Below are 14,940 nucleotides of genomic sequence, written 5' to 3' on the forward strand. Positions count from 1 at the left end.
CAGCTTTAATGTGATTTCTCATTGATTATTTTTATATTAAAGTCTGTGATCTGAAATTAATAAGTTTGTATTCACTTGCCATCCTATAAGTGGGTCTTAGTTTTAATCTTGTAGGTTTTTAAAATTGAATCAGCAGAAATTGCAGAAATTATGTTTATATTCACTTGCCACCATACTAATGAATCTCAGCTTTAATCTTCCTGATTTTCCAGATTGATTCAGCAAAAATTATATAAGTAGGATTTAATTAAAACATGAAGTTTGAGCTTAATTCTTCCTTAGAGTGTTAAATTTTCATATGCCAATGTGAAAGGTTTTAGTAATATTAGCCTCTTATTGCATAGATCCTTATTTCTCAAAGTATTTTGAAGTCTGATGTTAAGTTTATTTTTTTTTTTATTAAAACATCAACTGCTATTAAAATGTGCTTGTCTATTTTCTAGTTAACCACTAGAAATAAAATTGGGATGTAAGTTGGGTATCTCAGTATTAAACAGCAGCAGGCAGCTCTTGCAGTCAGAATGCCGTCTGCTAGCACGCTTATCTCTATTAGGTAATTGCTCCTTTATTCACCTCCAGCATTTTGGCTGGATTAAATCCAGCCTGCTATGGTAATGGCTGGAAACAAGTGGGATCTGAGTGCAGGTGGATTTAAGAGGGGCACTGGTGGACAGTTTTGCACTACTGAGCATCTGATGCCTCTGCTGGCCATAGCATGTTGCCAGTACTGGGCATGGGCTGTCCTCACACGACAGCGCGATAACGTGACGGATGCCACACCTTTGCTGTGTGCCTGCTGTAAATCAGTGGTTAAGGAGATCAAAGTAATTTGGTCAGCCTGCCAGCACTGGTGTTGGCTCCAGCAGCTCTCCCAGCCTTCCACAGATAAGAGTGGAGCAACGCTGCCTTTCCATCATCTTGCGCTTCCTCGTATTCCACAGCACTAACTACCTTCTAGAAATAGATCACACATTGTGGCTGGCATGCATGATTTGTCTTCTCATTTTTTTTTTCTTCCTTCCTAGAATAGATTTGAGATTTGTTTGTTTATTTTAATTTAGTTTCTCCCAGTTGTTGTATGGGCTTGCTGCGGAGGGCAAGGCCAAAGAAACACAAGACAGGAGGTGAAGTTTCAAAGCTATTCTGAGGAGTGCCCAGTTGGCAGGGATACCAAACGAGGCACTGCAGTGGTTTACTGGCCAGTTCTGGGACTTTGTTTGTCACTGCCTACGCTCTTTTAGCAAAGAGGTAGCTCTGATAGTTGTTTTACCTCCCATGCACTGTTGGGCAACACCAGAAGTTTGTTCTTGACTGAGTCACTTTTATAGGTCTGTAGGGGTGAGCTGTGTCCTCCCGAGGGGCAGAGAGGTGATGGACACACAGCTGCACACAGTGATGGGCACTGGCCTCTGCAGAGGGATGGAAATGGAGGTTCCCTTCCAGGCCCTGGGGGAAGAAATGCACCTGCAAGCTGCTGCTCTGCTGGTTCTTCCCCAGCCTCGGTGGTGCAGCAGCTCCATGCTGCAGAGAGGTTGTGCAAGGAGCTGCTTGTCCTGCCCATCCCAACCCGTATCTTGTTCCGTGCTTTAGCTTTGAAACACGGGGACGTGCTGACAATGAGTACTTTTCTCCCAGTTTCTCTGGGAGAAACAGGTATATGCCCTAAACGAGAGGTAGATGAGCAAGTAAACCTTTAGGAAAAGTAGAGAGGACTATTAATTTCTTTCTCTTTGTTATTCTCTTTGATAATATAAGAAGCATTAATAAGTAAAAGTAGCCTGGTAACTGTAGGAAGTGATGTTTTTTCGATATCTTTATACAACACTAAATTTAAAGCATGCCCTCAGATGAGATAGCAGATCGCGTGATAGCAGCATCTGGCCAATATCTTGACTGAGCACCAAGGAAAAAGCATTAACTACTTCTCAAGCCAGTGTGAATGCTCACACCAGGGCAGCTTCAGAGAGTTTCTGCATGCCCCCCTCTCCTGCTGTGCATGTAGAGGGCTCCCAAAGCTGCCTCCTTAAATTATTCATCCTGAGACTGCACCTCTGTGGGTGGCTGTGGTACCGACAGTGGGCTCTGAGCGCTGGTGTTGGGGTCAATCTCCCTGGACTGGATTATAGGGCCAAGGTTGGACAGTGTTGTGGTATAACATGATGGGCTATCGGTTATTTTAGGAACATTTTGCTTTCATTTTGTACAGAAGGAAAACCATCGGCAGGTTAGCTGCTTGGGTTTTATATGCAGCTGAAGCTGAAAAGGAATTCTGAGAATTTCTGGAAGAAATCTGACTTCTGTCTCGCATGCAGGGAGCAGTACTGTCCCTAACGTACAGCTCTGAAGTCCAGTGCTTAGCACTGCCTGGACGTGCCTTCGGTTTGCTTTACTGTTATCAAAGTAGAAACTAGTAAAACCATGCCAAGTCCCGGGAGACCCTTGAGGAGATATCTAGGAGTGCTTGCAACATTTCATGTCTCCCGCACAGTCATTTTGGTTGAAAGGCACAAGCTGATTGTGTGAGCATTGCTGCTATTTTTGATGCATGGCTGCAAACTGTATTTCTTACATTCTCCCCTGGGAGCAATCACCTTATGTGTACTGAGAAATCATGAAAACATGAAAAAAAACACACCAGGGTTTTGGGGGCTTTTCTAGGTTTCCTTCCTGGCACTTCTGCTATGTTTAGGAAGTGCTTTTTTTTTTTTTTTTTAAGTGGGCTGGGGCTGGGGAGGGCAGCCTGGTGTAAATAGGGGATCATTTCCTGCTTCCCTTGAGGAAGGACCTGCATACTGCTCTGCCTTGTTGTGCCCTTGAGATATTATTCCCTGAAAACCATCATTTTAAGGGAGGTTCTTGCGATGGATGCATGTGCTCTACATCGTGGGTAGTTTTGGTCTGTTTTTCCCCACTTTGCCTTGCTGCCACCTCCTACAATACACCCACAACCTCTCTGTCCTGACGTGGCCATTCTCCATCACTCTCTGGCCAGTGCCAAGAGCTGTACCCACCACTTGGTTTAACAGCCTCTGGGGGGAGCTTTTTGATGAAGCACAACGCTCTGGGAGGTTGTGCTCATGGGTCAGGTTTTCTGACTTGTTAGGTGTTAACTTCAGCAGCCTCGGCATTTCTGTAAAACCTTTTTATTATTATTTTTTAAACTTTCTTCATGAGCTTGACCTGCCTCTCCATTAGTGAGTTGAATAAAGAGGAAAAAAGCAGAATTGAACAAAATGTTTCTGAATGAATATTGCAATTCCTGTTATTGGCATGTAATGGAAAATTGGGCCCTGACACCTGCAGTAGCATGTGATATGGAGGAGCACTGTGTGGGAGCAGGGTTAGGTTAGGCAAAAATGATTTAAGGTCATGGAATCAAAAGCAAAAGATCATTTTAGAGGCTAAAAACCACCAAGTTAATGTCAGTTCTTGCAGACTGCAACAATGTCTTGATTGTTATGAAGACTTCCACCACTTTCCAAAGCGAGATGCTGAAACCGTCCTGTAAGTGGCTGCTAGTGAGAGCAGCGCAACAAACATCAGTGAGGTCAGACTGCTGACCTTTGAGAAGAGTTCTTGAGTGCTACCTCCTGAAAAGGCATCTTTCTAACTCAATTTTTGGTGTTTTGTGTGCAGCATCCATAATTTGCAAAATGGTTTCTCCCCTAATGAAGGCTCAACACCAACTATTTTCCTGTAGTATGCATTTATGGGGATGTCGGAGAGGAATGTTTTAGAAAACGTTAGTTTGGAAATTAATTATGAAATGACCGAAGAGAAATCATTTTAGGGAGAGAGAGATGGTAACTGTGTTCAGAAAAATGTCAATTATGCAACTCTACAGTACTGTGAACAACAGAGTGAGGCTGTACAAGTAATCAGTTTTGTGAAGATTTTATAAAATGACACAACTCACTGCATGCCTGAGCTTACTTTAGTAATAGATCAGTGTCCTTTCTTCTAGGCAGCAATACTATTTATGTGGAGCATTCATTATATCATGATAACAGAGATCTTCGGAAAGCTAAATAATTGAAGACAGACACTGGAAAAACAGTGAATAGATACTACCGTTTCAAAGACTGCATTTGCTGAAAGCCTCCTAATTGTATTCTGCTGCAATTAATAATCATCTTAATGGCTTTGCATATTTATGAATATATAAAAATAAATAAGACAATGCACAGGCTTGGATAAAATGTTGGTTCATAAACTTTTATTGCTGAGCAGTAATTAAGCATGCTTCTAATCACAGCATTGTGTTTCATTGTGGATAAGCTTGAATGAGGTGGGATGTGAAATTCTGAGGAAGAAAATGTAACTATTGTGAATTACCTTGCATGAAAGATTTTAAGTTACAAATATTTAAAGTGAAGCATATGTTTGCTCTTACCTGTTGCGTGGCTTTTTGGCTTGGTATTCCCAAGTGCGTGGAAGAGCATCAGTTCTCGTTCCTCCCCTCCCCTGGGAGATGGCTGGTGGAGTTACCTGCTGCTTGCTTTTAGTCTGTGTCGAACAGGAGGTTGTACTGAAAGATTACAGAAGCCCCTTCAGGCCCTTAAACAAACTTTAATAATTTCTGGAATTTTGAAGTTAAAACTTTCTCATGGCTATGCAAGTATGAGTTTAGGATAGGGCCACAGAGAGTACTGCTTGAAGTTTTGGTCCAAGTGGAATTACTCACCACTTACCTCCATGCAGCTGAGAGATGAACTTGACTGCCTGGGGTTTCTCCTCAACCTGCACAGTAACTTCTTAGCCTCATTAGGGTGTTTCCCCCCCCTTTGTAGCCCTGTGCATCACAAAGTGTTTTTGCTTTGTTTTGACTTGACCTTTCATAGTCACTAAAAATCAATAGACTTTAATGCATTTATTAAATAACGAGGATTCTGGGGATTAACACGCAATACTCATTGCTGTAGCAAGAGAAGGTAAAGAGTAAAATATTATTGCACAGCCAAGACAGGCTCCTGTGGTTACAGGAGAGCTCTGTTCTGGTGACTGATTAGGAAACCTCAGATATTGCTGCTGTCTCTTTCTTCACTTTTAAACTTTTTTCAAAGGAGGAGACTTGCACTTTTTTTTTTTTTTTTTTTTTTTTTTTTTTTGTTCTGTGAAGGGAAATTACTTTTTCTTCTCCTTTGGTTGGACTGTACTTGACATTCTAGTGCTAGAGAGTGATGGGACTTCAAACACAGCTGGATGCCACTTGAGCTTCAAAGAAATCAAAGAATTTAGTATAGACCATGCTCTAGTGATGCTGCATGGACCTTTACACCTGTCAGGTCCAGGCAGTTAGGGAGAAAAAGATTCAGCTGATACCATGATGCCAGAGTTCCTGATTGTTGTAGAGCCCTTTAAAATGGAAGAAGGGTTGGACTAGATAATCTTAGAGGTCTTTTCCAACCTAAATGATTCTGATTCTATGATCACGTTTAAAAGTGTTGCTTGAGTAAATGACAATCCAGTCATTACAGGAGACTGTTGTCCTTTAACGTAAGAGTTATTATCCATAGTGATGAGAAAGGAGATCATACCTTTTTCCCTAGAATAACGTGTAATAGATGAAACAAAAATTTGAAAGCTCTTTCTTAGACGTAGGTTTTAAATCTTCTCAGCATTCATATCAGCAAATTCTACATTCAGCTTTACTTTAGCCTTAATGTCTAGTGCCATCTGTGATCATCTCAATATGCATGTGAATCCTTCTCAGATTCATGGCCTTGGCTTCTTACCACTGTGTTGCATCACATCCGTGTTGCATTGACCAGCCTGGTGCAAGAAACATAATTTACTTGTGAGGACCAGCAGCATGGTACTTTCCTACTAACTTTGCAGCTTTAATTCTGACTTGCATTTAATGAAAGTCTTTGAGATGAGCAAAGAAATGAGTTCAGTAAAAGCTCAAGGTGCTATGCTGAATTACTTCAGCAGGGAAAATAAAATGATTTTTGCCTGCATTGCTGATATGCAACGCATATCAGAATGCAGCCAGAACTTCCTAAGTGTCTAAACCATTTAGCTGAGTACTCAGAGTTGTAGAGGGATATCAGTGTCTATAAGTAACTTCAGGTGGCTTCATAGCTCCAGTTCTTCTTTTGGCCTGTCCCTGTTCCCTTCCATCACTCAGATTTGTAGAGCTCCCATTCCCTGTTGGGCTGTAGATTTGGGGTTTATTTGCTCTTCTTTTCAGAGTCTCTAAGCTGTATTTAGCTGTGCTTAACTTGAGGTCTGTTGGCACATAATGTAGGAAGAGTATGTTTGTGTGTGAGAAGAGGAGGTGGTGAGAAGATGCCAGGGAAGTCGGGAAATAGGAAACTGGCAGCTCTTTGTGGTAGCCTTTGTTAAGAAGTGGAGCTTAATTAAGTATATTTACACTTTTGGTTGTGAAGATGAAAGTAACTTGGATTCCTGAAGATTTACTAACTGCAGGAAAGTCTTTTGTTTGACCAAGCTAAGTCAAAAGATTTGAGCATATGAAGAGCTCTCACTTGCCTCGCTTTTATAGCTCTGAATTGCCTATCAGCTTATTCTAAGCAGTAGTTTTTGTTTCCAAGAATAAACTGACTTCTGTGACCTGATTTTTTTTTCAAGTAACAAGATTTTTGTGCAATGTTTATGCTCAATTTAGTGTTCCATAGGATGCATATGTCTGTCTGTTTCTAAGTTTATCTATGCACATTTGTGCAAATCTCTGGCTTGCATGTAAATAAAGGATTGGTACTCCTTAGCATGCCATCAGAGATGTGCATTCATATTATTACAGAAAGTTAACCCGCTGAGTTTTTAGGTCCTTCAGAGAGTGGTGGAGCTTATTATTGCTATGTTCTAGTCTCTAGCCCCAGATATACCCATATTAGCTAACATCCTTTCTGAGTGGTGAATGGAAATGCTATTGGCTGTAGCAGGAGGTTGTTTGAGCTCTGTGTACCTGCTAGACCAACGTACCTAACTGCCCACATGTGCAACGATGTTAACGATTTCTAACACAGGTTTACAGCAGGCTTTTCTTTAACATTTTGTTAAGCTATCCCTCATGGACTAGTATTAGAGAACATGGGTGTCCTGGCACATCTTTTCTCTAAATGTCATTATCTGACACAAGACTTTTTAATGCCTCTTACTTATGTGTGTTAGTGAGGGAAACACAGTCATTGTCTGCTTAAAGCCAGTCATTTTCTTACGTGGCTGACGCTTGGCAATGTCTTTGAAAAGATTAGAAGCTGACCATGCTCATGACCAAAAAAGGAACACCCAAAACCAAAGTCTAGGAATGACAAGCTGTTTATGGCATGATCTGCTAGGACATATTAAAACTGGAGTACATATATGAGCAGTTTTCTTTCTGTATGTGACAACTCTCATGCAATTGTATCTTGATGCGTCAACGTGTATTTGGATCTCGGCATATTAAGATTGATTTAGAAGGAAGCAGTGTCAAACTGTATTGATCAAATTTAGCTGTTTCAGGATTTTTTTTTCCTGCTTTTTGGGAAACAATGCACTGAGAAGCTTTTTTTTTTTTTTTTTTTTTTTTTTTTTTTTTTTTTTAAAAAGACCAAATCATGCAAAACAAAAAACCCAGCACCACGAGTTAGCACTTAAATAGATTCTTATACAAACCATCAGAAGTGGGATTGTAGCACATTTCTGCTTTCTTAAGACATAATCATTTGTCTAATCCACAATAACAGAAGAGTGATAGATATGCACGCAGAGGTGGTTAGATGATCAGCAATTGTTTTCTTCTTAACTTGTGTTACAAAATGTGACTGCTTTCCTTTTATGGGGTCAGCATTGATTCTACATAAAATATGTCATAGAGCGTGTCTGGGAATGGTAATTAAAGTTTTAGAGTTTCAAAAGTGAGCATTGATTGTATTTTGGGGCCATATCTCTCAGTTAAAATTAAAGAGTAAACAACAGTAATTCAGCTAGAATACTCTGAGGCTTTTGCATCAGCGTAAAGGAACAGCCTTGAAATGACAATTTGTGTCTTGTTTTTGTAATAATTCTGGTGAAAAGTAGAACATCACAGCTTAATTACATTTATAGAGAGGAATTTACCTGGTTTCCTCCTTTTGAACTTCCTAGCAGGATGTTAGTCTTTAAAGCCCTTAAAGAAGTACTTATAATTTTTGTGTCATGCAGCTTAGGTGCCTAAAGGGAACCCTCTAGCGCTTGGCTTGTCCAGTAGGTAGGGAAAGGGGACCACAAGGCGTAATGCTGCTTAAATGACAAAAGCTGGTCTCCAGTGTTATACAAGAGTGGGGTCTGATGTTCAGCAGGAAGGCTTGTATTCTAGACTATTCTCTTACAGAAAAAAAAAAAAAAAGAAAAACAAAAAGTAACAAAAAAAAAAGAAAAAACTTCGATCGTAATAAGTCAATAAAAACTGAGTTTACAATGGAGAAATGCATGAAGTCCTAATGGCAGTACAGCTCCATAGCCTCCATTGCAAGGTGCTGGCATCCTGTAATTTAGTCCAGATTAGGATGTCATCCTGACACCTCGCTCCTGACACAGCCAATGTGGGATCAATACAGCTCGCACAGCAGCCGTGTCAGTCTGAAGCACGCACAATTGCTTGGTGAACGTTGAAAGAGCCACATCCAGGCTGTACCTTTGGCTCGTCTCAATGCGCCATTATTTTGGCAGCTTGCGGTGTTAATGCCAATTAGTGTAACAAGGTAATTTAAAGGAGGTTGAAAGCTGCTATGTTCAAGGCAGCCTAGCTGTGTTGGAAATAACTCTCAGTTACAATGATGCCCTTATCTTTTTAAGGCAAAGGAGCAGTTCCTAGGACTTTGATGTACTTTTGCATGCAGAAGTCATTCCTGAAGGATTTTTGTGTTGTATGCCATATGTACAAACGTGTCAGAATAACTTTCCCTGGAGCTTCAAAGATGCTGCTAGAAGTTTCCAGAACAGTTGGCATAAAACTAAATGAATCTAAAGTTCTTCCAGCCTGCTGTGTAGTGTGTGGAAACAGGTTTATTCTACAAACCTTCATTCCTCAAGACACAAACCAGACAGTAGCTAATAGGGGTTAGAAAAAACTTTCTCCAAAGGATAGTTCCACTGTTTTCCAGCATGGATTTTTGTGTTTTGTTTTAGACACTTCCTTAAGAAGCATTTTGTATTATCTCCTTAAATGCAGGAGATAGGTTGCGTGATGGCTCAATGCTGAGCTTACTTGTCTCTTCCTTACAAGTTAGGGCCACAGATCCTCAGTTCCTGTTATGGTATATTCTTCTTGCTTGCTCCCTTCTTTGGATGAAATACTCTAGTGAGTTGAATAAAGCACAGCCAGGTTCACAGCAGAAGTACAGACCATGCATTCCGCAACAGACTTGTTAATGGGAGTTTGCATGGCCTGTCCGAGGCAAGAAAGAGCAGAGACCAAGGTGCCACCCAAACCCTGTCACTTAGGAAAGACAGAAAATTAATTGGGTGGAACATGTCCTGATGATTGTTATGGTAGTGCAAGCCCTGCTAGCTATTAACATACGTGCACTTACTCTGCAGCAAATCTCAGAGCATACAAGTGACCTAGCACTCAATAAATTAAGTTGAATTATCCTTCTTTCACTCTAGGTGCATAGGTGGTTAATGCAGTTCAGTGAATTTGGTGAGCTGTGGCCAGGCTTTGAGGCTGATTGTCTGCAAGGTACCAGCACAGCCAGCTGACCTACCCACTGCATGCACAGGCTTTGGACTTACTACAGGGGTAGCAAGACACACACACGAGAGACATAGGCTTAACACATTGTCTGATCTGGTTTAAAAGATACCAAAAGAGGGAAAGATTATCACGTTCTGTAATAACCCATGTGAGTCTTTAATAACTTGCCCAGTTAAGAAGCTTGCATTATATTTGAAGGTTGAATTCATGTCACTTTGCTTCCCAAACACTAGACCTTATTCTGTCAGCATGGTGGAAAAAATCCCTACTACCACAGCGTCCATTTGTGCATAGATATAGGTGATGATTAAATCATCTTGTAGTCTTCAAATTGCGAATCCGAACAGCTCTGGGAACATAGGATGTCTAGCTTTAGTCTTTGGACTCACTAGTGTTTGACATCTCTACTTGAAGGAATGTAGATGAGAAACTGGAGCACAATATTATAGCAAACGTGGTATCAGTGCAGCATACAAAGCTCATATGATGGTCTATTTTTACTGAATGTTCCCCTTTTTAGATGTTCAGGGTTGGAGTATTTTTTGCCATCTCACTGTATGGAGAACTCGTCTTGTGGACAGTAGCTGCAGGAGAGAAGGAATTGCCTTTCCTACATGTGTACATACTGTTGAATGCAGGCAGTGTATTTATTCATCTCATTTTGAAATCTTGAAATTAAAGGACTAGATCAGCAAGCCACAAAACCTGTTGCTGTAAATCAACAAGAGTTCAACAGAACCACACCGATTTTCATCACATCAGAAAGTAGCACAGATGCAGTAAATTCTTATAGCTGCATACAACTAGAAGCAACACAAATTGCTTTAAAGTGGTCTTATGTTTTGTTATAGATTATCTTTAATTAAGAGCAGTGCATGTTAGCTTTGGCTTATTATACACTTGAAGGTTAAAATAATAATAATAATAAATTGTCCTTATGACAGTACCTTCAGTATGAGACTTAGTGACAAGCTTATAAGTGGGTGAAAATTGAGAGTCAAGTGTTTTCTAGGAACCTGTACTCTTCTGTGATTTAACTAGTTGTTAACATCGGGGCACAGTGCTTTTGCCACCTAAATAATACACACTGCCAAAAAGCCCCAAAGTGGTTTTTTTTTGTTTGTTTGTGTTGTTTTGTTTTTGTTTTTGGTAGCACAGGCAGAAATAATCTGACTGTTGATCTCAAATCAATGGATACCTGCCATACAGAGGTTGCATCCATAACTTTCAGACACAGATGAGAATATATCTATCTGGCAGCCTACTGCAGACAAGCACATTCTATTTTCATAGAAAAGTATATGCTAAAACTAAATTTTCATGGCAAATGATAAGACCTAACTGCATTTGGAAGTAAAGTCCGTAATGGTCCTTGTACTAACATATTGGCTGCTGTTAGTTCCTGCCTTACATAGCAAGACTTGGACTTTAGACTATCTTACATCTATACTAAATTATTAGACCCCTATGAGAGCAATAAAATCTATAGGGCTTATTTTCCCTCCATACAGTATTGCTTGTCCAATGGCAGCACTTGCATTATTTGGGATAACCTTGGCTGTGAGGTATTTTTAAGAGCCGAGAGTTTTCTGCAGAAAACCTAAATAAGCCCAATTAATATTAGTGTAGCAACTCAGATGAGCTTGGTACTTATGGTGTATGACCTGATTGCTAGCCGTCTGGTTTAGATCCCTGGACTAATAAACAGTGTCAGCCCTGGAAAGGGAATTTGATGCCTTTAATGAAGTTAAAGACATCAGATTCCTTCCCTCCTGTAATAGCATCTGTGCTCGAAAAAGGTAGTGTGTTTTTTTTTTTGTTTTGTTTTCTTGTCTTTTTTCCTTTTATTTTTATTTTTTTAAATATATATCTCCTCCACCTTTGCAACAAGAGGGCAAAATCCTGTTCTGTAAGACTCCGTGGCTGTGAGCAAGCTCCTCACAACCTGACTTGCTGCAGTCAGAGTTTTATTTATTACTAGAGGAACTCTAACATCTCACAACTGCTGTGTTTCATTATTAAACAGCAGAGTTTTCAGTTTGGGTTTTAAACCTGGTGTTTTTAAGTCTGCAGTCTCTCATGTGAAGGAGAGAATGGCTTCCTGCTTTCTGAATTAGTATTTAACATGTGGGAAGTACATATCCCAATTGAAGTTTGCCTTCAGAAGCTTCTAATTAGGACAGAGTGATTTGATTTTTCAGGAGGTACCTTTGGGGTTCCTGCAATAACAAGACAACCACAAGGGTGATGCAGAGCAGGTATCACAGGTTACTGTCATCTTTGCAGCTGTCAGAAGTGTTTGGGTGGTAAGTAAACCCATGCATTTGAATAAATAAATATATTTTATTTAATTTATGGTTTTCATGCTGAAAAAAGCTGTCAAGTTTGAGATGTAATGACTGACTTTTTTTTTCTTCTTTTTAATGGCATGAAAATTTTCAGAAAAACTGAGTGATGCTTTAAGCAACTTCACAGCAGGATGTGCAGCCACTTAGGTATTATTTTCCATATAGCTTTATACAACAAAGCAGGATCAGGGAGGCAGGAGAGCAAAGTGTAAAGTGGCCTCTCGGGGGGTAATAATACGGTATGCATTGCAGAGAAAAGCAGGCAAGGTAAAGTGTTTGAAATCACTGCAGTCAGGCTAGGATGTGCGAATAAAGACAGGAATTGCCCTGTGTCTGTTTTCTTGACTCAGCTGATAGGCTATTTGTGTTAGTTCATAGATAGCATTTTATTTGGTAACTAAGTTTTTGTGGTCCTGGACGCAGAGGCAAGACTTTACAATTGATGGTTAAATTTCAGCGGGAGCTCCTCAGCAGTGCTGTGGAGAAGGATAGTCTCTGAGCTTTAAAGGCTGGTGCTCAGCTCTGACCATGGCTGAAACACATTTCTTGCAGAAACTTCTGGACAGATTGGACAAAAGTGTCAATCAAGTCTTTTAGTCTCCTCTCCAAGAAGAAAAACAGCATGTTTGTTGATTGTCGAAAGAACCATCTTCATGTTTTCTTGACTAGTATCTGGAGGCACCTTGAACTCTCTTATTCCAGCAGATCCACAGTGATAAGTGATATTTCTTGAGGTTCTGGTCTTAAATCAGTGATGTATCTTCTACTGGAAACATCGCTTCAAAAATGAGAGCTTGTGAGTGATGCAAGTCTCCAGGCTTATGCAGCGTGACCACAGCCTGGTTTGTGGGGTGCTACGCATGTCACTGGGCTCTGCTTTCCTTTGAAGTCGCTCTATAAAAGTGAGGAAGGATTTCAAAGCAAAGCAGCAGCTGTGGGTCTTTGCCCTTGTAAATTCGTCATTGTTCTCTGGCACTGAGATCCTCTGTATCAGGAGAGGGGGATCATTAGTGCAAGATGTAGTAGGTGGAAACACAGAGACTTCTTGTTTCTTTCTGAAGTCACCTCATCGAGCGTTCAGGCTGGCGTGTTGGCAGCTGAGCAAAAGGCTGTTTATTCTACATGACTCTTAGAACAGTTTCAAATAGATTCCAAATACAAATCAGTGGCTTGTTCCTCAAAAAGCTAGTCAGAAACTTTTATTGCATCTGTCAGTCATTGCTCGTGCTTTATGGGTCAGCTCTGAAGAACCAGTGCAATTAGAGCATCGTGTGTAATCTCTAGGCAAGCTTTTGACTCTGCCAATGGAATGCAGATTTTGCTTATAAAGCTTCAAATTATTAGCTGTAGACTTGTCCAGACCTTGTTTATTTAAGAAAGCTGCTTGCCTGGTCTCAGCTGGCAGAAGAGAATCCTTCTTCCTTCTTTCCTTCTTGCTTTCCCCATATCCTTCAGACTGATGCAAGTCAAGTCCTTTTTCCTCATTGTCCCCAAAATACAAATTTTATTTAAGAACTACAAAATTGCAAGAACCCTCAGTTCTTCATCTTTCCTTTACAAAACTATTTCATGCAGTTGATCTGTCTGTTGATCCCTGCAGGATGAAATGTGTGATTCCTCCTTTTTCTCCTCCCCTGTAAATCCCCTTGCTCGCTGCCTTTGTGTGCAGTGTGTGGTGCGGCAGGCACTCCCTCCCCGTTGGTGTTGGTAACTCCTTGGCAGTCTGTTATTGCTGGAAGCTCTACAATGATGAGAGAGAAGGGTGAGGGTGGGGAATAACGAACTCATTTGACATTTCTCACAGGGTTGAAGCTGTATGTGTTAGGTGTGTACTGGGAATGTGTTCTGGAAGGTGTAAGGTGTTACTTCTGCTATTTAAGAGCCACAAGAGCTTGACACAGAAAGGACCAAGGGGCTCCTTAGTACAGGCTGTACTGGCCCCTTCTGATACCACACTTCCCAAACTGCATTTTCCAAAGTCTCCACCTTCCACTGCTGTTAAAGAGGCAATCCCCAGCTTTGGCGGGGCAGAGGGAGGATGGCTGGCTGCAACAGAAAAGTGCCTAAGCTTTGGCACTTAAACAAAACTTTTGCTCTTGGGATTTTAAGTCCCATGTTTATGAAGATAATTTATACTTGCAGTTTCTCTCTCTCTCTCTCTCACACACACCAAAGATACAACTGCAGATTAAGTAATGTTACCCATGAGAACTCTCTTGACAGGTATTGGCTTCCTTTGAAATCCTGAATTGTTCCTTGTTTCACAAACTGTAACAGTGGCAAACAGGGATGTGGCGATATAAATGTTTGCAATAGCGTCTATTCAACCACTGTTTTGTTTGAAAGATCTTTTTTTGAATTACTCACTCTTGGGCCTTATGAAAAATGGTAAAACCTTTTCAGTTGAAGAGGGACAGTGAACAAATAGACGGTATTAGCAGCGAAATGTGAAGTGACTATTCTGCTACACTCCTCCCCTGTGCAGGCAACCTTCACAGCAGCTTGGTAACACAGGTCAAGTCTATTTCTTTTCAGTGACGACTACCCATCTAGGAGCAAAAGAGCAAAAGTAACATGTAAACTTCATATATATAGCTTTAAGTCAGAATGGTAACCTTAAATTTAAAATCACTTCAGTGTTTAATTTGTGAGTATCTTTGTTAGCTCAATAAATGGAAACTGCAAGAGCAAAGCAGATTGCTGCTGCTTTCATACCATTAAAGAACTAATTTTTTCTAGCTTAGTTTAAAAGGAGTTTACGTGGAAATAACCTGTAAGAAAAAATAAATTACATGACTCAGTAAATTCACAGTGACTGTGAACATATCTACTAGCACAGGTTCCATCTTGGAGGAAAAGAAAACCGCAGCTAATTAGTGAGAGAGATGAATGGTAAGAAGGAATGAA

The 14,940-nt window shown here is 40.5% G+C and overlaps 1 protein-coding gene across 11 annotated transcripts in view; it reads left to right on the forward strand.

Annotated features, from left to right (window-relative positions):
- SGCD (sarcoglycan delta) overlaps positions 1-14,940 on the forward strand; it is a 543,191-nt gene that overhangs the window by 232,156 nt on the left and 296,095 nt on the right. The gene's annotated exons all lie outside the window — the stretch shown is intronic.

The sequence above is a fragment of the Anas platyrhynchos genome, chromosome 14 (assembly GCF_047663525.1).
Source record: "Anas platyrhynchos isolate ZD024472 breed Pekin duck chromosome 14, IASCAAS_PekinDuck_T2T, whole genome shotgun sequence".
NCBI classification, from domain to species: domain Eukaryota; kingdom Metazoa; phylum Chordata; class Aves; order Anseriformes; family Anatidae; genus Anas; species Anas platyrhynchos.